The sequence below is a fragment of the Carcharhinus amblyrhynchos genome, chromosome 3 (genome assembly GCF_965287045.1).
Source record: "Carcharhinus amblyrhynchos chromosome 3, sCarAmb.v2.hapA, whole genome shotgun sequence".
Taxonomy (NCBI): domain Eukaryota; kingdom Metazoa; phylum Chordata; class Chondrichthyes; order Carcharhiniformes; family Carcharhinidae; genus Carcharhinus; species Carcharhinus amblyrhynchos.
This window is the reverse complement of record NC_137326.1, coordinates 86,775,804-86,798,353: the sequence shown is the minus strand read 5'-3', so window position 1 is coordinate 86,798,353 and position 22,550 is coordinate 86,775,804.

Below are 22,550 nucleotides of genomic sequence, written 5' to 3'. Positions count from 1 at the left end.
CTCTTTCTGCCTAGATATCTCCTTCAATTTCCATTAGCTTGACTCTGCTCTCTTAACATCTCTGACTGTATCAAACGTGAACTTTGATGATAAGCTCAACATAATAGTTGGGACTGTGACCTTGATTGGCTTGTCTTAATCAATGATCCTCACTCATTTTTCTCTCCTTGGAGAATCTGTGATACTGGCAAACTTTCAATTTCTTCATGACTTCAAGTTTATTTGTGACTTGCACTTTCTTTCTAATGTTCATCTAAGGCTGTAGGAGGAATTTGGCCTATAGGATGATTATCATTCTTTCGTCAAGTTTTCTCTTTCAGGCAAATGGTCTACATGGCACTGGTCATCATTCTCCAATCTTCGCTAGATATGTGAATGCATCTAATCTCTGAACAACAACTCCAATCACAAATTTTTGTTATCACCATGGCTTTGCCCCATTGCCTTCTGACAAGCACTGAACTTTCTAAATTTATGCCTCGCATATGATGACCTAACTTTGCTTTGTCTTGCTTTTTTGTACTTTACATTTGTTGTTAGGCTTAAACAAACTAATTCTTGTCCTAGGAACGTATTTAAACTTTACCTTGTAAGGTGAATAACATGGTGGGTTTATACTGTAAGAGAATAGAAAATGGTCTGGTTGTTGTTGAAGAAGTCACTGCCCAGCTTTCACCTACTAAATACTTCTGCAAAGACTTTTCATAATCTTATTCTTCTCCTCTTTCTGCAATATGATTTGGTGTTGGGTGATATGGTGCTCTTAGCATTTGTTTGACTCCATTCTTACTGCTAAATATTTCAAATTCTTCTGGGGTAAACTGTGGGCCATTATCTAATACCAACACTTATGGCCAACCCATCAGTGCAACATCTTAAAACTCATTAGTTTTGGCACTATGGTACTGGATATAGTCTCAACATTCAGCAACTTATATTAGCTATCAACCAAAACAAGATATGCTTTCCCTTCCACTTCAAAGAAATTGATATGTACTCATTCCTATAATTTCATATGTTTGACTACGGAATGAAAGGAAGCTTGCTTATTCTGAATCAGACTTTACACCTTTTCACCAACTCTTTGATATCTCTCTCCACCTTTTGATTCCATGAATAGCTCCTTGCTGCTGTTTTGGTATCAATTATCCTTGTGTGCTCTTGATGAAATTTCCCTGAACCTTGGTGGAGTAATGACTCTAAACCCGATAGGAGACAGCATCAATCTTTGTATAGTTCATTTCCAGACGTGAAATACACCTACAATTGCTCATGATCACACACTTTGGCCAGTTTTTCAGGATATAATTGTGCATCCTCATGAGTATCTTCACTAATTTCTCTGACAGACATTGATGTGTCAACTGTGCATGTAAAATAATTCATAGGTAACTCAGTGGTTAGAAACAAATGAATCGTACTAGGAAATCATGAAAGAATTTCTCCAGTTGTGTGATCTGCTGGCTTATAATTTTCAATATTGTACAAGTGGGCCATTATAATCAATGCCTGTCTTTGAAGCTTTGCTGCCACTATGGGTGCTACTCCTTTCTTTGAACTAAGTATGATCAGAAGAATTTAATTGTCAGTTACCAAAGTGAACTTCCACCTTATAATTAGTTGTGGAACTTTGCAATGTCAATTATGATCACTAATGTCTCTGGCTCAATTTGTGAGTAATTTTGTTCTACTTCATTAAAGCACATTTTCTGCAGAATTTCCACACTGTTTTACATTATGTGGGATAAAACCACACGAAAAGTGTTTGGTGTGGCATTGCATGCTGAAACCAATTGCTTCATGTGGTCGTACAAGATCAAAACAGCATTACAATTGCCAGTACTTTCTTCATTTCTTCAAATGCATTCTGACATTCCACAGACCAGCCTTCAATATCATTATTCCTTCAAAACTCAACTCCAAACTCCATGGCCCCAAGCTTGGCTTCTCACTCTCGACTGGTTCCTAGACTTCCTAACCTACAGCCCAGAATCAGTAAGAATAGGCAACAACATCTCCTCCACAATTATTTTCAACACTGGTGTCCTGCAAGACTGTATCCTCAGCCCCTTATTATACTCTTTATACAGTTGTGATTGTAGCCAAATTCTGCTCCAACTCAAACTTTAAATTTGCCAATGACACCACCATAGTGGGTCAGATCTGAAACAATGATGAGACAGAGTACAAGAAAGAGATAGAGGGCGGGATTTTATGACCTTGCTGAAATTAGACAGGAAATTCTCAAACGAGGTCAATGGACATTTCCATTGTCCGTCCCCCGCCCATTCTGATTCCATGGTGGCCAAGGTGGTAGAATTCTGGCAAAACAATCTGGTGAAATGGTGCAACAACAATAGTCTCTCCCTTACTGTAAAATGCAGGTGATAGTCTCGACTACAGGGAGCATAGTGGAGGATATGCCTCTGCCTACATCAAAGTGGAAATGGTCGAGGGCTTCAGGTTTCTAGGTATCCGTATTATCTACTAACTGTCCTGGTCCTTCCACACTAACGCTATATTTAGGAAAACCCACTAATGACTCTACTTTCTCAGGAGGTGAAGAATATTCGGCATTTCCACTACGACTCTCACCAACCTTTACAGATGCACGATAGAAAGCATCCTTTCCGGATATATCACAGCTTGGAATGGCTCCTGCTCTGACCGAGACCACAAGAAACTACGAAGGGTTGTGAATGTAGCCCAGTCTATCACGCTAACCAGCCTTCCATCCATTGACTCCATCTACACTTCTCGCTGCTTCAGAAAAGCAGCCAGCTTAATCAAGGACCCCAGGCATCCCGGACATTCTCTCTTCTACCTCTTCCATCGGGGAAAAATTTAAAAGTCTGAGAACATGTACCAACTGACTCAAGAACAGTTCTTTCCCTGCTGCCATCAGACTTTTGAATGGACTTATATTAGTTGATCTTTCTCTACACCCTAGCTATGACTGTAACACTATATTCTGCATTCTCTCCTTTCCTTCTCCCCTATGTACTATATGAACAGTATGCTTTGTCTGTATAGCTTTCAAGATGTGGGTATGCCGGCGTTGGACTGGCGTAAACACAGTAAAAAGTCTGACAACACCAGGTTTTAGTCCAACCTATTTATTTGATAATATACTCACAAGCTTTCGGGGTTACCCCTTCATCAGGTGAATGGAGAGTTCTGGCCTCAGACAGAGCATATAAAGCACAAGACAGTTTAGAGATTACTGATTAGAATGCGAATCCTTACACCTAACCTGCTGTTCAAGACCTGAAGTGGCTGATAATGTGAGTGGAAGGAGCGCTGATCACAGGTTAAAGAGATGTGTATTGTCTCCAGACAGTACAGTAAGTGAGGTTTTGCAAACCCAGGCAAGTCACGGGAGTTACAGATAGTGCGACATGAACCCAAGATCCCTGTTGAGACCGTCCTCATGTGTGCGGAACTTGGCTATCAGTCTCTGTTCAGCGACTAAACTGTGCTTTATATGCTCCGTCTGAGGCCAGAACTCTCCATTCACCTGACGAAGGGGCTAACCCCGAAAGCTTGTGAGTATATTATCAAATAAATAGGTTGGACTAAAACCTGGTGTTGTCAGACTTTTTACTAGCTTTCAAGAGACAGTATCTTTTACTGTACACTAATAAATGTGACAATAATAAATCAAATCAAATCAAACTGGAACACTGCCAATCTACTCAATGTTTAAGCAGTGGAGCAAATGTATTAACTAAATCAGATATGGATGTAGAATAATGTGTCATGTGACCTTCTCCAGCCACTCAAATTTAAATTGCAGGAAAGATTGGTGTCATAGCACCACCTAGCTGGGAACAATAAATGAGCACCGTTAATCTCTCTTTGAAATCAACAGGGGAACACACACATAACACAGCAAGGGCATGATCTAACAGCTATAATGTGCGGAAAAAAAGTGACAGGAGAAGCGTGAGAGGAGGCATGTTTTATAGCTAGAGGAAGTGCAAGCACATACATGTCTTTAAATGAACCAACTGATAAAGAGTCCAGAAAAAGCATCAGGTTTAAAAGTTGAGGAAAACTTGAAAGAACTGAATGGTGAAAATTTGTAAGTTTGTAAAGTAAGTAGAGCAGAAAAGTACAATAAAGTTCATGAATAGGAAAAGTGTGAGGGAAAGAAATAAATATACAAGAGAACAGGTTAGACACGAACCAAGTAGGATATCTGTGAGCTTTGAGGCAATGACTGATAATCATTTCAACTAAATAGGTGGAGGTTGGGGTAGGATCATAAATGATATGTTGCTTGAATTGGTGCCTGTTGTGGTATAGAAAACTACAATAGAATGAGAATTTCAGAAACATGGCTAATTGGTAAGTTTTTATTTGTTCACATGATGTGGGAATGGCTGGGCCATGATTAATTGCAATCTGTGTTTGCCCTTGAAAAGATGGTAATGTGTTGCCTTCTTGAACAGGCATCGCTGTGAGTGTACCTGCACCATATGGACTGCAGTGGTTCAAGAATGCAGCTCACCACTGCCTTCTCAAGGGGAATTAGGGATGGACAATAATTGCTGGCTTAGCCAGTGAAGACCACGTCCCTTGAATTCATTTTTTAAAATGTGCTAAATGAACATCCGCAGTGCTTTTAGGGAGGGAGTTTCAGGTTTTTGGCCGAGTGACAGTGAAGGAACAGTGATATCGTTCCAAATCAGGATGATGCGTGACTTGAAAGGAACTATGCATCTGTTGCCTTGTCCTTCTAGACGGTAGAAGTTGTGGGTTTGGAATGTGCTATGGAAGGAATCCTAGTAAATTATTGCAGCGCATCTTATTGATAATCCACACTGCTGCCATTGTGCATCAGTGGTGGAGAGATTGAATGTGTACTGTGGTGGATGAGGTGCTAATCAAGCAGGCTGCTTGGTTCTGGATAGTGTTGAGCTTCATGTGTGTTGTTGGAGCTGCACTCAACTAGGCAAGTGGAGAGTATTCCATCGTGCAGATTTGTGTCCTGGAAATAGATGGTGGACAGGCTTTGGGGAGTCAAGAGGGTGAGTTACTCACTGCAGAATTTCCAGTCTCCGGCAGCTTTTAAAACCACAGCATTTATATGGCTTGTCCAGTTCAGTTCCTGTCAATGGTGACCTCCAGAAAGTTGATAGTGGGGAATTCAGCTATGGTAATTCAATTGAATCAGGGGTCATGGTATAAGGATACAGAATAAGACTTTTAGGACTGAGATGAGAAGAACTTTCTTTACCATGAGAATGGTAAGCCTCTGGAATTCACTACCACAGAAAGCAATTGAGGCAAATCCATTGTATGTTTTGAAGAAGGCGTTAGATATAGCTTTTGGCGCAAAGGGGATCAAAGAATATGGAGGAAATTTAGGATCAGCTATTGACTTGATCAGCCATGATCATGATGAATGGCAGAGCAGGCTTGAAGGGCCAAAAAGCCTACTCCTACTCCTATTTTCTACGTTTCTGTGAATCTCAAGGGGAAATGATTAGATTCTCTCCTGTTAGAAATAATCTTTGCCTGGCATTTGTGTGTTAATTGCCACTTATCTGTCCAAGACTGAATATTGTCCAGGTCTTGTTGTATATAGACAGGAGCTACTTCTGTATCTGAGGAGTCACGAATGTTGCGAATATTACACAATCATCAGCAAACATCCCCATTTCTGACTTAATGGAGAGAAGATCATGGATGAAACAGCTGAAAATGGTTGACCCTAGGATAATATCCTCAGGAGTTCCTGCAGTGATATCCAGGTGCTGGGATGATTGAATTCCAATAATCGCACGATCTTCCTTTGCGCTAGGTATGATTGAAACCAATGGAGAGTTTTCTCTCGATTCCCATTGATACTAGCTTTGCACGGACTACTTGGTACCACTCTCAATCAAATGCAATGACTCTCACCACCTCTTAAGTTCAGTTCTTTTGTCCATGTTTGGACCAAGGCTATAACGAGTTTTGGAGCTGAGCAAAGTGAGAATCACTGAACAAGTTAAGTGGCGCTTGATAGCAATGTTGACAACACTTTCCAAAACTTTGCTGATAATTGAGAGTAGATTGATGGGTCGATAATTGGCCAGGTTGGATTAATCCTGCTTTTTATGGATGAAACATAGCTGGGCAATTTTCATATTGCTGGTTAGATGCTAGTATCTTAGCTGCACTGATCCAGCTTGGCTAGGATGTGACTAATTCTGGAGCTCAAGCCTTCAGTATCATAGCCAGAGTGATGTCAGGACTCATAGCCTTTGCAGTAACTGGTGCCTTCTGCCACTTCTTGGTATTTGAATTAGCTAAGACTGGTATCTGTGAGGTTAGGCACCTTTAGAGGGGGCTGAGATGGATCATCTGCTCAATGCATCTGGGACCTCTGTTGTTTGTAATATATATAAACTACCTGAAAGAAAATGTAGCTGGTCTGATTAGCAAATTTGTGGATGATACTAAGATTGCTGGAATTGTGGATAGTGATGAAGATTGTCAGAGAATACAGCAGGATATAGATAGGCTGGAAAATTGGGCGGAGAAATGGCAGATGGAATTTAATCCGGACAAATGCACGGTGACGCATTTTGGTACATCCAATTCCGGTGGGAGCTATAAAATAAATGGTAGAACTATCAGGAGCATAGACACACAGAGAGATCTAGGAGTACAGGTCCACAGATCCTTAATAGTGGCAGCGCGGGTGGAAAAAGCGATGAAGAAAACATATGAGATGCTTGCCTTCATCGGCCAGGGCATTGAGTATAGAAGTTGACAAATTATGTTACTGTTGGTTAGGCCACATTTACAATACTGCATCCAATTGTGGTCATCACACTACCAGAAGAATGTGGAGGCTTTGTAGGGAGTGCAGAAAAGGTTTACCAGGATGTTTGCTGGTATGGAGGGTATTAGCTTTGAGGAGAGCTTGAATAAACCGGAATTGTTCTCCCTGGAAAGGTGGAGGCTGAAGGGTGACCTGGTGGAACTTTATAAAATGATAAGGGGTATAGATAGGGCAAACATTTTGAAACTTTTTCCCAGGATAGAACCGACAATTACAAGGGGGCACAAGTTCAAGTTAAGGGGGGAAAGGTTCAGTACAAATGTGCAGGGGGAGTTTTTTACACTGAGGGTAGTGGGGGCTGGAATGCATTGCCAAGTGAGGTGGTTGAGGCAGACAAGTTAGCAACATTTCCAATTTATTTGGATAGACACATAAACAGGTGGGGAATAGAAGGATACAGGCGGTTGGTCTAGATAGGACAACATGGTCGGTGCAGGCTTGGTGGGCCAAAGGGCCTATTCCTGTGCTGTATTGTTCTTTGTTCTTTGAAGGTGGCTGCAAATGTTTCAGCCTTGTATTATGCAGTGATGTGCTGGGCTCCCATCATTGAGGAAGATGATATTTGTGGAGCATGCTCCTCCAATTAATTGTTTAATTGTCCATCACTATTCACAGCTTTGGTTTGATCTGTTTGTTATGGGATCGCTCAGCTCTGTCTCTTGCATGTCACTTCTGCTTCCGCTGCCTGGCATTCAAGTAGTCCTGTATTGTAACCTCTCCAGGCTGCCACCTCATTATTGGATCTCCCTGGTGCTGGCTCTGGTAAGTCATCCTGCACCCTTCATTGAACTAGGTTTGATCTTCCAACTTGACGGCACTTGCAGATTGGGGCATTTGTCATGAGGTTACAGATTGTGCTTGTATAATTCTTCTGCTGCCGATGGCCCACTGTGTCTCATGGATGTCCAAATTTGAACTGTTAGATACCTTTGAAATCTATTTACTATGGTATTAGTGCCTCACAACATAATTGGGAGTATTCTCATGATGAAGACAGGACTTTGTCTCCATAAGAACTGTGTAGAGATCACTCCTACCAATACTATCAATGAATTTGTGAAAGGCAGATTGGTGAGGACGAGGTCAAGCAGGTTTTTCACTTTCGTTTGTTCCCTCATCACCTGTCGAAAACTCAGTAGAGCAACTCCGACAATAGTGTGTTATCGAACCACTCTTGGTGATGGACATTGAAGTCCCCACCCAAAGTTCATTTTATGTCCCTGTCATCCTCAGTGTTTCCTCCAAGTTGTGCTCAACATGGAAGAGTACTGACTCATCATTACATGGTATTCTCAGGTCAATGATGTTGCGCAAAGAAGCAATAACACAATTTGGATATCTTGTCTGGCTTACAAATGCTTTTTGATCAAGGATTTATATGTTCAATCATCCTGTTTGGACAAGGCTCTCAGGACAATGATATGTGGTGGTTAATGGACCATTGTTCACATGTGTGTTGGAGCAGTTTTCCATTTTGTTGTGAACTGTTGTTCACTTCTACTGATTACAAAAAGACAAAAGATGGTGCAGATGGGTGACGGGTGGCTGAGTTAAAGTGTACAAAATTATGACGAGCTTTGATAGGATAGACAGGAAAAACCAGTTTCCCTTGGCTGAGAGGTTATTACCAAGGGATTCTGAAGTGGTTGGTAGAAAGATTAGCAGGGACAAACGGAAAACCCTGTTCACCCAAAGGATGATGGTGGGCATCTGGGATTCACTGTCGAAATTTGTGCTTGAGGCTGAATTACTCAACTTATTTGAAAGATAGCTGGATATGTACCTGAAGTACTGTAACCTGCAAAACTATGGAGCAGGTGCTGGGAAGTGGAAATAAAATGAGCAACCAGTTTATTTTTACCTCTTTTGCTTTGGCTGGCACAGACATGATGGGCTGTAATTTTTTTATGGCTTCTACCATCTTCATCTGAAGCAGGATAATGTTCAAAATGCATGTGATGTGCATACAGGTGCCTGAAGATGCACCATTATACATTGGCCAGAAGGTGATGGGTCCTACATCTGCAAGAACAAACTTGTACCACAAGATGTCCAAGATATAAAAAGAACCAATACAATATCAAATGGTACAGAACTGTGAAGGAATTGATCTCACCTCAGGGAACTCATTGCTAACCATGCATGAGATGACTAATCAACATCACCTGCATACAGACACATATGTATTGCAGACAAAAGGACAACAAGTAACACACTGAACATCACAACAACTGCACAAGGTCAGCCCAAAGGATATTCTCAGAGTGAAGGAACAGATGGTTCAAAATCATACCCACATGTAGTGGTTACAGAGTCTGGATGAATTAGCAATGGCCAATATGCTTATGAGATTTTGAAACACGAGTAACACCTGAAAAGATAGTATTCAAAATGTTTTTGTTTTGGGTTGAATGTTTCATGTTAAATAATTGCCAATGTTATGTTCCATTTGGGTTACTTACATTTTCATGTCATACTATATTGCTTTTCTTTAGTAAAGGGAAGTGGGATGTTGTGATGCAGTGCTTATTAATAAGTATATTAATGTTAAATACATGATTGTGTAAAAAAGTTATGAAGTGACACAATGTCATGTAAGTGTACAGCGGTTTGCATATGTGGCAGCAGTAATAAAAAGCCACCATTAAAGACCTATATGCAATCTCTGTGCCTTCCTTCAGCCTTATAGTGAAGGTGATGGCTTGGTGATATTATCACTTGACTATTAAGGTAAAAACTCAGCAAATGTTCTGGAGACCCGGTTTCAAATTCCACCATGGCAGATGGTGGAATTTGAATTCAATAAAAGATATCTGGAATTAATAATCTACTGATGACCATGAAACCATGGTCGGAAAACACATCTGCTTCACTAACATCCTATGGGAAGGAAATCTGCCACCCTTATTTCGTCTGGCCGACTTGTAACCCCAGACCCACAGGAATGTGGTTGACTCTCAACTGCCTTCTGAAATGGCAAACAATTCAGTTCAAAGACAACTAGGGATGGGCAATAAATGCAGTCCAGCCAACAATGACCATGTCCCACAAATGTATAATAAAAAAAATTGTATTAGCCTAGAAAGATAATAATACAGCACACAGGTGGTTGTTGGTAGCTCCTCAGATAATGAGATCTGAATTTTCCTGAAACTGTAATGTAGTTTGTTTTGTTCAGGAGTCACAGACAGATGTGGTTCAAATTATTTTAAGAATCTTGTCTAATTTCAAATATATAAATACATATATAATCATTTCTATAATTGCAGTATTTATTTATTTTTTCTATTTTCATTTCACATCTGTAGATATTTTGGAAAGTACAAATAACTCAATGTTTTGTTTGTTCTTTGTCTTGGAATACAGTTACATTGTAAAATTATTAACACAATTTGATATCAGGTCTATTTGCTCTAAAAATGAAGAACAACAAAGAAAAATACAGTTTCATTCTGTTCTTTGCATAGAGAACATTTATCCTAGAAAAGCTGGTGTAATTTCTGTGACTATTGTGCTCATCAACCAAATGACCTGTGATTTACTTTGACTGCAGGGATTTGTCTAGATTGAAAAAAAACACCATCTTCTTCAAGAGCCAATTGGGTCAGATTCCTCGGATGTGTGGAGGATAATAAAAGTCATTGGATCTGTCATTTGCTACCAATTAGAATCTTTTTCATTCTTTAAATAAGTATTTTCTTATAATTAAGATTTTACCTTGCCATTTCATCCCACTTAGGGTTCACTGTATTTACCTACGCAGTGGTGTGTCATTATTTGCAGGTATGCTTCTACTTCACTTTATTTAAAGTTTATTTATTAGTCACAAGTAAGACTTACGTTAACATTGCAATGAAGTTACTGGGAAATTCCCCTAGTCGCCACACTACAGTGCCTGTTCGGGTCAATGCAGCTAAACATGCGCTTCTTTCAGATTGTGGGAGGAAACCGGAGCACTCAGAGTAAACCCATAGAGATACAGGGGGAACATGCAAACATCACACAGATAGTGACCCAAGCCAGGAATCAAACTCATGTCTCTGGCACTGTGAAGCAGCAGTGCTAACCACTGTGCCACCCCGATTACTCAATCAGTGCAAGGGAACCTTCTTTATTTACTATATCCAAAGAACAGTGGTGGGATTATAATCATGACAGCATTGACTTCAAAATCATTTTAATAGGGCTACAACCTTGAATCATCCTGTTTGCAGTCTGACCATATATAAGATGATACCCATTTAAAAGGATTCTGTATAAAACTGGCAGCCTAACTATGTGAATAAGTATTTTGGACTCTCGTGTACCCTGATTTTAATTATTCCACTTTTGGTAGCTGTGCCTTCAAATGCCTAGGCCTGAAGCTCGAGAATACCCTTCCTACACCCCGCAGCCCCTCTACCTCATCTTCCTCCTTTAGGTCATTCCTTAAAAAATAGTCCTTTGACCAAGTGTTAGGGCATCTGACCTAACATTTCTTTGTGGCTCAGTATCAAATTTTATTTTGTAATGCTTGCAAACCATCTTGGAATGCTTTATTATAGCACTTAAAAGTGATACATAAACACATATTGTTGTTATTGAGTTAGCAATTTCATTTTATGAATTGTTGAATATTTATCCCAGAACCAATATCACCAAAAATAAATTATCTGGTTATTATCTCATTTAGTTTTGCACATCTTTGCGATGCACAAATTGACTGCACATTCCCTTCTACCTGTGACGACTACACTTCAAGGATCCAGTGGTTGTGAAGTTCTGAGACATATGGACGATGAAAGGTGCTATATATTTATAAGTTAACTCTTTCCTCAATACTAAGGATTAATATGCAATATGAAAGTTTGATAAATAAGCAAAGGTTAGCAAAGTCAGAAGTTCTTTGAAAAATATGCTTTGTTTATAGCTGACTGTAAAATTGGCTGTTGCAGAATCTGATTTATAAACAACATCAATATCCCTCATACCTACCAATTCGGTAACTAATGCAATTATTGCATTTTAATTTGCTCATAATCTGGAAATATTGTATTAGGTCATGATATCATAAAATTTGATGGGTGGAATGACAATCAAATCTGGTCAATACACTTTTGATTTGCTTATATTGTGGCTGATAATTTGAGAAGCAAATTGAACTCTGTCTTGAAATAGGGCGACACATGTATAATTGTTCAACCTGTAAATGTCTTTCAGTCCTCAAAGGTTTTAATAATGGCTAACTGGAATTGTTTTAGCTTCAGGTATGTGGGGTGGAAACCAATTTAAACAGAATTGGTTTGAGAATCCCAGTGCACAATTAAGTTATGTAACTCTGTATTGCCTAGTCGTTTAAAGCACTGAAATCTAATAGATTAAGGGCTGGGGAACTATTTCTGTAAGAGTGTTCCAATTATTCCTCCAATTGCCACTGACTATAATGGACTAAAAATGGAAAGCCAATTTGGTTCTGCAGTCAGTTTCATTCAAAGATATACATCGGAAATGGAAGCAAAAGAATGTTAATCCCTGACTAATATGTTGATTGAGTACTTAAAAAAAAATTGGTGGAATGTAAAATTGGTGAAAAAGAAATTAAAAGCACATTGAGGCATAATTAGCCAATATAGTTTTATTTTGGTGTAAACATGCTGGTTTCAGTTACATATCATTGACCTAGTGTCAGAATAAGACCACACCACCTTCAGTGACCATGTCTTGTTAAAGACCTGCCAGCTGAAGTCCCACCCTTATGGAGTTTATAGTGTGGTTGCTATCCTGCAGTTGCTAACTAGCAACAGGTTGTTTTGAAATTCTGGAATGTGGCTCTTGTGCTACAGAATGAAGAGGTGGTATGGAGCAGGAAAGACCTGGCTGCCCCTTGAAAGATTCCTGCCTTTCCTTGATTTGCAACAATAATTTGGAAACTACTTTGAATGGTCTTGTTCCTGTTTCTAATCTTCTTACTTGACTTAATCTGGCAGGAAAATAACAACACCCTCCCTACAGAAGTCAGAGTTGAAATTGTAGACAGATATCCATGACATCATTGGTTTATTTAAAGAAGTACATGTGATTTAATTAAGCTAGTACAAGTAGAACCTCAAGATTGATATCACCCAGAAGAGATAGGGTTAAGGTAGGTTTCAATAATTTTGTGAATTAGTGTCAATGGGATGATTGCAAATATTTAACTGTGCAACTAAAATTGACCGTTTGGAAACCATCTCTCTTCAGACACCAGTCCTAGGAAGGGGGGCATTGACAACCATCTATGTAAGGGTGGTAAGGTGGTATAGTGGTTAGCACTGCTACCTCACAGTGCCAGGAACCTGGGTTCGGTCCCTGACTTGGGTCACTGTCCATGTGGAGTTTGCACATTCTCCCTCACCTGCACTGGTTTCCTCCAGGTGCTCTGGTTTTCTCCCACAGTCCAAAGATGTGCTGGTTAGGTGCATTGACCATGCTAAATTGCCCATTGGTGTCAGGGGAACTAGCTAGAATAAATGCATGGGGTTATAGGGATAGGGCTTGGGTAGGTTTGCAGTTGGTGTAGACTTTTTGGGCCAAATGGCCTCCTTCTGCACTGTAGGGATTCTATGAATCTATGCCCATGTGTTAGTCCATGCTTATGCTTGGCCAGGTACTGCAATGATTACAGTTGCCTTCAGCAGGTAGCTGACAATGAATCTCTCCCAGTCTTACTTTCTGTCACAGGCATACATTGGAAGGACTTACATTAGGGACTCAACTTCGTTGGCTGTCAGGTCTCAAGAGTGGGACTTGAATCCAGTGCTTCTGGCTCTGAAACAACAGCGCTAGAACTCTGCCTGAAGACCTTCCCATCCTTCAGAGTAAACACGTGATATTATTACCATAGTGCCTGAACAAATTATTTCTGCACAATGTGATTATTAATACATTTCTTCTTGTTAAGTCACAATTAACATGAATTAATGAGCTGAAACAATATTTATTTAAATTGTGTGTTATGTTAATTTTCCACATTAAAGCTGGTGTACAAGTAAAGGTTGTTGGCTGAGTTGAAATGTTGAATAGAGGAGGTGATAGTTCAGGGAAATAACGAAAGCAGTCGATTGGTGAGTATAGCAACCTGGGCATTAAATTGTATAGTTTCTGGAAATGTGGGGGGGGAGGTGAAGGGCTTACACTGCATGATTATCCTGTATCCATTCAATATAATGCAGACAGCAGAATAAATTTTTACTGTCTTTTCATTATAATGATTGCTAGGTGCCAAAACTAACCGTACTGCTCATTGGATGTCCTCATCAGCAAGGGCCCAATATTATTATAATTTCCCATACTACTTGAAGCTAGCCTGCATGTCTGAAATGGAATTTGCATTATTGCTACTGGAGGCGCTGAGGTCATTGGGAACAGTGGTGTGTAACAATCAACAATGGCAAGGAGCATGCACCAAGGTTTTCAAATACTGCCCTCACGACAATTATAAAACAGCTCTCAAGGGAGATGCTGGTGGAGCAGAGATATGCTGTACCTGCAAGAGGCCTTGACACCATCCAGCTCTGCGATGAGAAGGCACTGGGGGGGGGCGTGTTTCAGGTTGAGAAGGCACTAGGAGGTCAATACTAGGAACTTGGCCATATAGACTTAGCTGCATTGCTATAAGAACCTTAATGATCTCATAAAAATAGTCAAGGCCAGTGACTGCATCTTTAAATACCGTATCTAACAAACTGCAACATAATCCCTTGTTTTTGAATTGCTTTCGAGACCCAAGGACACATGAGGCATACAAAGCACACACTTAAGAATGTTTCTGTAGATAGATTTTCCTAGAACAAGTCATCATTCTTTTGCCAGAGGCTGTAGCTTGAGGGATACTACACCACATGGAGTATGGGTGACCAGGTGATTTGTCACACGTGTGTATTGGAAGGATTTTCCGGTTGATAATCAACTCTGTTTGGTTGTATTATAGATGTGCATTCCTTGGCTATCAAGTCTTGGAGTGGGATTTGAATCAGTAGCTTGTGGTTCAGAAGCAAGGATGCCACTCTTTGCACCACAAGACTGCCTCCCCACTAGCCTCAGACAAAGCTGAATTCACCACAACCTCATCAGTCACCTCCCAACAATTTCTGCAATCATTACTCATACCTAATATTTATATGATCCACCGCAACCTTACACACAACACTTGCAAACCAAGAGGAGGAGGTGATAGAGGGAAGATAAAGAGTGTGGGATAGTTGGTGAATGGAGAATATTTGTTGAGCTACTAGTACTTCACTCAAATTAATCCTTCATGTCCAACTGTAGGCTGGAGTTTAATTTCTCTTCAGTGTATGCATGTTGTGTATATATGTATAAGTACATCTATAGTGCCAGCAACTGATCGTAGGGAAGCCTTGTCAGCAAGGAAAATGTCTTTGTATCTTCCACATCATACTCTATAGACTTTCAAAATTTGAATCAACTATGGAAAGCAGCAATGTGTAGAATTGTAACAGCCAGGAGAACTAAACAAGCAACTAACATGGAAACAGTTGATGATCCTGTTTAATAGTGCTGGGGTGGGGGCGTTGTGCAAGTGGGCTTCCTACTGCTTTGCACATATTCATCTGTGACATAGCAGTGCTGGTTTCAAATGGGGGTCATATACCGATTGACACCATGATCTGCCTGCTTTGCATATTTCTAGTAGATGTGAAATGCTGGAACCCTTTATCAACTCAGCCTGTTTTATATTGGAAGTGGGTGCACGTGCCATGGATGACATTTGAAATCAGGAAATTTGGCACTCAAGAAACAGATGCTGAACTTTGATCTCCTCTCCATCTCTGTCTTTTCTATCCAATAAAGAGTTGTGGGTTCAGTATCCTATAGACGCACAATCTTCAGACATGATAATTATAGACATGAAATAGCTGTCTGGACCCTTTCAGCTACTGCAACAGATTGAGTTAATCCTTTGTCCACAGTGACAGGCTGTCTGTGCAAGACACTAATAGAATCTGGAACTTGGCAGAGCAATTCTAATGCACTATCACTGTAAACCCAACAATAAGAAAAATCCAGCTATGGAACAGTTACTTCAGTAATCAGTTGGTATATCCCATGAGAATTCAAGTGGTGGCATAAGCCTTGTGAAAAGATCTTTTGGCATTCATGTTGGATTTTGCTCTGGATGCAGCAAGGAATGAAGCTAATCGCTGAATAACCACAGATCCATTCAGACTAGTCTTTCAGACACTTGTGCACCAAGCATTGTTAAAAAATAAAAGCCTCGAGATTGCTGCCAGGGTATCCCTGTTATTTCCTCAGAAGTACAGCAGAAGCTTCCTTTGCACTTTTAATAAAGCAATGCCGGTGGTGCAGTAGTTAGCACTGGTACAATGCAGAGCCTGGAACCCGGATTCCATTCCAGCCTTGGCTGTTTGCGTGGGTTTCCTCCAGGTCTGAAGACGTGCAGTCCGGTGGATTGGCCATTTTGAATGTGTGTGGTTACAGGGTTAGGGAGGGGAGGGTAAGGGCCTGGGTAAGATGCTCTGCCAGAGTCACTGCAGACTTGATGGGCCAAATAGTCTCTTCTACATTGAAATGATTCTATGAAGAATGTATAGGGCTATAATTTTTAAAAGGAGCCAATATATCCACAACACACTATCTTTACAAACTTTTCCTCCCTTGACAAGGGAACTACTCCTAGACAAAGGGACTACTCAAAAATTGAGACAAGAATTAAGGATTACGCGTGCTAGAACTTCATACCATGCTCAATGCCTGGAAAATATTATGGAAAGATAGAATCTGTTATATTACTGGAAATATGATGAAGACATCTAACATTCTTTTGATATAAGATATAATTACATCTATCAAAGGGTTAACATTTAACCTCATTTTCATATAACACTAGTATGAAAATCAATCTGAAGTCTTGTTGACTTTTAAGTGGTTTGGCAACAAAAATCATTTTAATTATATTTTTTGTACGCTGCATGATTTGACCTTTAATCATAATGTTGCAGAAATGCAAAACAGAATTCCACTCAAGATAGTAGGAGTCCACAAGGCATTCAGAATTACACTTCATAAATACCACTTGGTATCAGAGAGTCCTTTACAAAGAATTACAGCTTCAAGGTTACATTGATTGTTCATGCATATTGATTGAATCCAAATTCTTCTGAGCACATAGTGGAGTGTTTTGTGAATAGCTTTCTATGTTTTATTTGCTATTTTACTTACCAAAATGAAGAAGGACAATTTTAAAGAAATAAGTAATTTTCCATCTGTGGCCAACACCAATGTCAAATAAAGTGCTAGAGCCCTTCTTCTACTGACTCAACAATCACCCGACTGTCTCAATAGATCATTCCTAATCCAGCTTGACATTTCAGAATGGGCCACTATATTTACTTGCATGTGATTAATGTTCTACATCTTCTTTTTAGCTCAGGGTAGTTAGTGGTTTGTATTTTCCCAAGTTTTTAGGCATGATATAAATGTTCCACTTTTATGAGTTTTATAATTTTATGAGGTGACATTTTGCCACAGAAACATGCACAAAATGTTACCATCTCCATATTGGTGAAGGTGCTCTTAAGGCATCCCTAATGGACTCCTTAAACTAGTGCCAGAAAGGGTTTGGTTCACCACATCATTAGTTTTTAAGCTTGTCCAGAACATGACACATTTAGGAAGGAGGCTGTGATAATTAAAGGAATGCCATCTTCCATTAAGGAAAGTTTCAGTCGATCCATGACTTAATTGTGGAACTGTTTTTGTTTTTTTTAAGTTTAAAATTTCTTTCACATTTGACAGCTGTTGGAGAAGTGACTTTTGACTGCAGCTGTACTCTGCTGCATCTCTGCAGGTGTATTGGAAAAGATGGGAATGTTGCTGGGATTACCACTGAGCTCAGCAGCAGCAATTGGCAGTTCAAAGAGGAAATCACAGGAGGTAAGGGCAAATGAGAGCTTAGAGGATACAAACATTTCAGCAACAGGGTGTCTTTCTTCAGAATAGCACAGCAGAAGTGTGTGACGAACCTGTCTTTAACCAGATAGACAGTTTTCTGTTGCTGCAGGGATTGAAGCAAGAAACCAGGCCACATTTTGCTCCAAATGTTCTGGTGACCGTCAGCTTTAATGCCACAACTTTGGGTAACTTTCAGTATGCTGATCAAGTTACCATCACACAGTTGACATGAACCCTCTTGACAAGGGGACAGTAATTCACCATCTTCCCAGGCTACATTAGTGGGTTTGCTCAGGTAAAAAAAAACACCATTGATGGTACACACATTGATTTGAATTCTCTTTTTCAAGAACCAACCATGTTATGAAACAGGAAGTGGTTCCACTTCCTGACTGTTTGCCTTCCTGACCACAGTCAATGAATAATGCAGGCCTGTGCCAAGTTTCTTTGCTGTAGTTATAATACTTCCGTGCTGTACTAATTGACAACCCGCCCCTTCCACCCCTACCCGCAGGTGTTAGGTTACCTGGAGATAGGGGGGATCTGACTCATGATTCTTGTCAAGCCCCCCAGCATGGACACTGAGGCTGGGATTTTCAGCCCCACCGTTTGCGGACATACGGCGAGGGATGAGAATATCCAACCAAAAGCTCATTGACATTCAATGGAACCGGATGATCCTGATGATGGGCACAGCTGGAAATTCCTGGTGAGAACCACATGCAAACCACACCTCTCATTATCTGAACCATAAGTGTCTTCAAGCACAGGTTTAGCCACAGGTTGAGTGAATGATCTGAACAAAGTATTTATAATAATAGACATTCGAGAGGATAGATAAAGATAAACTAATTATTTTGGTATAGGATTAGTAAATCTGCATTAGTAAAATGCAGCATAAGCTTTAAATTGGAACAGGATTAGTTAGAAGTAAAATGAGAAAGGATCTTTTCACGCGAAGGGAAGTGGAAATTTGGAATTTGCTCCTCTAACAGCTGAAACATTCAAAACTGAAACAGATTTTTGTTCAGTCTAAGTTGCAAAGTATATGGAGCAAAGGAGATGAACTAATAAAACTTTTTATAGAATAGTTCATAAGGCAGATGAAAATGGAGTAGTACAGATCACCCATGAACTAATAAAATTGTTTTTAGTGTGCGCAGTAATCACCAAGCCAGGCAATAGCTTCCAGAGAGGCAAAATGAAACTCTCTAAGCACTCTGCTGAGATTTGTCAGGGCGCAATATTCAGTGATACAAGTCATTGGATTACACTGCAGCTTCAATCCTGGTTCCCTGCAAGGCTCCACTTTGTGCCAATTTGCTCCACAAAGGTTTTGGCCAGTGCAGAAATGGTTGAGCAGTGCCCAATGATGGCACGCAGATTAAATCAGGGTGTGGGATCTGTGGTGAGGAAGTAGAATTTAATGGTGGCATATTGATTCCTTTCCTGTTGCCAAAGAGCCTCTGCTGCCTTGGAATGGTGCTCTTAGCCACACAGGCTGGTGTGATGGGAGGTGAACAGCAGGTGGATTGGTAACTGTAGGCTTGGCCTGATGTAAACTTTCTCTCGGAACTTTCTTGTTGCAGTCCCCCTCTCTATGTAAGGGTGTAGAATATTACTCGGGATTGGGAGCCAGGGCAGTTGAGTTGATGGGACATTACTTGAGATGATACATATTGTTGTGCTGAGCTGTGTATCTACAAGAATGGTACGGGATGAGAAAAGAACACAAAGAGAATGACTGAACAAGCATGAGGGGTTAGTAAATCTCCTGCTTAGTAAATCTTTCTTTCTGATTAAGTTTTTGATCATCTATCCTAGTGTCACCTTCTTTGGCTTGATGTGTATTTTCCCCTGATTATACTGCTGTGAAGTGCCTTGAGACACTTTACTATGGTAAAGGTACTATATAAGCATATTGATGTTGTTGATTTCATCTTTTATCACGGGGATTTCCAGTAGAGAAGTAGCAATTGTTTTTCTTGTTCAGAAGTGAATTTCTGGAAGTTGATTAATAGGTTTGTTTTGAAGGAAGAGTGTGGAGAATCAGCATCTGCCTCATAACTGAAACCAGTCTGTTTCTTAAAAAAACCTTCTAATCGATTGGGTTCCTCTGCATGTTTTGTGGTTTCCTCCCTTTCAGATGCCACAGCACAAGTCCTACACTGATCCTGATTCTTGGAGAGAACTCAGGAAAATCAAAGCCCAGGGCAAAATTTAAAGTTCAACCCAATATTATTTTAATTAAAAAGATAAATGTTATTGTGTTTTTTGATGGTTGCTGCAGAATTATTGGCCAAGAAATGAATTGGCCTGCAAATTTACAGATGCATTTCATTTCAAATTCTTCATTACTTGCAGAGGAAAGAAACATTCTACCACTTCAGACACTCTGGAAATGTTTCCAAACCATGAATCAGGTATTTGTTCCTGAGGCAGATAGTGCAGAGATGGCATACCCACCTCAATATAAAGGGCACTGTCATGCACAATCTTTGCTTTGGGGAGGCAGCAGTGGGATCATGCTGGGCCTGTGGATCCCAGAAGCAAATTAGAGGTGACAACAGGAATGAATGAGTGCCAATGCAGGTTAGTTAACAGGCTTGTTTCAAGCATCTGGGTGTTGTGTGTGTCAGTTGTTTTAAAACTTAAGGCACCTTCCCCTTACCTTTCACATCTCTCAGCTACCACCCACTCTCCATGGGTTCTCCCCATTCCCTCCTTGATACCTCCATGAACACTCACCCGGTATGCACTTGAATTTCTACAGTGCAGGAGGAGGCCATTCAGCCCATCGAATTTGCACTGACTACAATCCCACCCAGCCCCTAACTCCATAACTCTACATATTGAACCCACCAATACCCCTAACCTACACATCTTGGGACTAAGGGACAATTTAGCATGGCCAATCAACCTGATCCACCCGTCTTTGGACTGTGGGAGGAGACCGGAGCACCTGAAGGAAACCCACAAAGACACAGGGAAAACGTGCGGACTCCGTACACACAGTGACCAGAGGTCGGAATGGAACCCAGGCCCCTGGCATTGTGAGACAGCAGTGTTAACCACTGTGCACTATGTATACCATTTGAGCCAGATAATAGCAATGACAAGGCCTTGCACACTGAGCAAAAAAAAAACACCCATTTAGAAATCTGTTTTGAAAAGAGCTGCTGTTATTACAACTCTTAATCTTATCTAAATAAACATACAGACATTGACAAAACAGAATAAAGAAAAATAATTTATTGTAATCATATAACAATGTCAGCCAAACAAATATCCCTCTTCTACCTGTCAAAACAAAATCTCTACTGAGTAATTTTTTGAATCTTGGATCTCAGACAAATATTCAAACTGAGGCCGTCTGGGAACTGTATCAACAGACACGGAATTGCAGGTAGTGTGTTGAGATTGATAATAAGCTGGTTAGCAGATAAGAAGCAAAGAGTTGGTATAAACAGATTGTTTTCTGACTGGCAGTCAGTGACTAGTGGAGTTCCACAGAGATCTGCGTCAGGATCCTAACTGTACATATTATATATTAATGATTTAGAAGAAGGAACAAAATGCATTATCTCCAAATTTGCAGATGATACAAAGTTGGGTGGGAGGGTGAGCTGTGAGGAGGATGCAGACATGCTTCACTGTGATTTGGACAGGCTAGGCATACAGGCATATGCATGGCAGATGCAGTATAATATAGATGAATGTGAGATTGCCGACTTTGGTAGCAATAATAAGAAGACAGATTATTACTCGAATGGGTGTAAATTGAGAGAGGTGGATACCTAGCAAGACCTTGGTGTCCTTGGGCATCAGTCATTGAAAGTAAGCACCCAGGGTACAGCAGGCAATAAAGAAGACAAAAGGTATGTTGGCCTTCATAGCGAGACGATTTGAGTATAGTGATAGGGATGTTTTGCTGCAACTGTATAGAACATTAATGAAGGCATGCCTGGAGTATTGTGTACAATTTTGGTGTCCTTATCTGAGGAAGGATGTCCTTGCTATATAGGGAGAACAACAAAGGTTTACCAGGTTGATTCCTTGGGATGGTAGATCTGTCATATGAGGAGAGATTAAATTGGCTAGGATTATATTCACTGGAGTTTAGAAGAGTGAGAGGGGATCTCATAGAAACGTATAAAATTCTACCAGGTTTAGACAGGGTAGATTCAGGAAGAATATTCCCAATGGTGGGGGAGTCCAGAACTAGGGATCTTAATTTGATGATAAGGGGGATAAACCTTTTAGCATGGCCAATGAAACGAATCCACATGCTTCCCATTGATGTGAGAAATCTCTTCACCTAGAGGGTGGTGAATGTGTCGAATTTATTACCACAAAAAGTAGTTGAGGCCAAAACGTTGTCCAATTTCAAGGAGAAGTCAGAAATAGCTCTTGGGGCTAAAAAGATCAAAGGATATGGGGGGGGGGGGGAAGGGCTGGGGGAAAGGGGGGTATCAGGATATTGCATTTGATGATCAGCCATGATCTAAATGAATGGCAGAGCAAGCTCAAAGGGCCGAATGTCCTACTCCTGATTCCAGTTCCTATGGGCTCTATTTTACCATTTTGATTCTAAGTTCTGGGCGGACTTGAAACTGGGAGTGTTTCAGATCTGAAGTTTAGACCAGTTCTCAGGTGCCCTCATATGCACACTGCCTGAAAAATATCAGCAATTCTGAATCGTGCTGCACAAGCCTGTGGGTGGGGTTTAACGCGCCTGAAATCCTGCAGCTCCGATCGG